Raw genomic sequence first — 1,611 nt, 5'->3', positions numbered from 1 at the left:
GATGCACTATCTCTGAGAATGTCACTGTTACTGCCTTGTTGCTCCCTCTTTAAGAAAAAGTAACATATGTAAAGCCATATGATCTGTAGGTTGTAGTCCTTAATTCAACAGAATAAGTGTTACTGACTGTCTTCTGTTTATTTAGTGAAATAGAGGATTGAAATCCTGTGGGGTCTGGGATCTTTGGCCTTTAATCTTTTGATCTTAAGAAAACCATCAAAATTTTACCCAAGTCACCCCCAGAGAATGTCTTTTGTTGCTCAGATGTAACCTCTCTAAGCCAACTCTGCAGGTGAACTCACTGCCTTCCCCCTCTATGTGGGACACACTCCCAGGGGTGTAAATCTCCCTGGAAACATGGGGCAGCAATTGTGGGTGAACCGGAATGTGGCATCAAGGAATTGAGAAAGCCTCCTTGACCCAAAGGGGGAAGAGAGAAATGAGACAAAGTTTTAGTGGCTGAGAAATTTCAAAGTTGAGAGGTTATCCTGGACATTATTCTTATGCATTATACAGATACCCCTTTTTAGTTTATGGTGTACTGGAATGGCTAGAGAGAAGTACCTGAAACTGTCGAGCTGTGTTCCAGTAGCCTTCATTCTTGAAAAAGACTGTGTAACTAGATAGCTTTTACAATCTGACTGTGTCACTGTGAAAACCTTATGTCTGATGCTACTTTTATCCAGGGTATGGACAGATGAGTAAAAAAAAAGTTGGGGATAGAAAATGAATAAAGGGGGGAGTTGGGGATTGAACATCGGGTAGATTGAGATGCCATGGGTCAGTGAGAGGGACGGGGGTGTGTGGCATGTATGAGTCCTTTTTTCTAATTTTTGTTTCTTTTTCTGGAGTGACGCAAATGTTCTAAAGATGATCATGGTGAGGAATGCACAGCTATGTGATGAGATTGTGGGCCACTGATTGTATGATATGGTTGGACTGTATGTGTGTGGATGATTCTCAGTGAAAATATTAAAAAAAAGAAAAAAAGAAAAGAAAACCATCAAGGTTAGGAAATACTGGTAGTGCCATGGTGCGTTTCAGGGAAGAAATGTAAATATGATGATTAATTTATTTCACATGAAAATAAATCTACCTTGAAATGAAAAGGAATAATAGTCACCAGAATAGATTATCAAGAAAAGTGGAACTACTGTCTTATAGCACAGAAAATAGAAAATAATATTTTTCTGAAATAATTTTTGGAAAGACAAGTTAGCATCATTTTGGAAAAAGATAATAGGGCCTCTATTTTTTTGATAATGAGGACACTTTTTTGTGTGTGATTGTACTTACATTTATATGTAGCTGATATTTATGCAAGTTTGTTTTCATTGTGAATGAGAGAAATAATTGCTATGCTCACATCACTGATTCTGAAAGGAGCTGGCAAGCATATCACATTGGGAAGCCATGAAAGGAAGAACAGTCTAAATTGTTCTTCTCTGCAAATGAGTATGACCTTGATGCTGTGGCTCTCAGGATTATGCTGATTCCCATATTTGTGGTATTTTGTGCTTGCTTGTGCAGCCATGTATCAGACCTTGTTTTCAAGGCAACTTGTTATTACTTATCTTTTTTTAACATTATATTCAGTAGGGTGAGTTTTTG

Source organism: Tamandua tetradactyla, unplaced genomic scaffold, assembly GCF_023851605.1.
Source record: "Tamandua tetradactyla isolate mTamTet1 unplaced genomic scaffold, mTamTet1.pri scaffold_73_ctg1, whole genome shotgun sequence".
NCBI lineage: Eukaryota > Metazoa > Chordata > Mammalia > Pilosa > Myrmecophagidae > Tamandua > Tamandua tetradactyla.
This window is presented reverse-complemented; position numbering follows the sequence as displayed.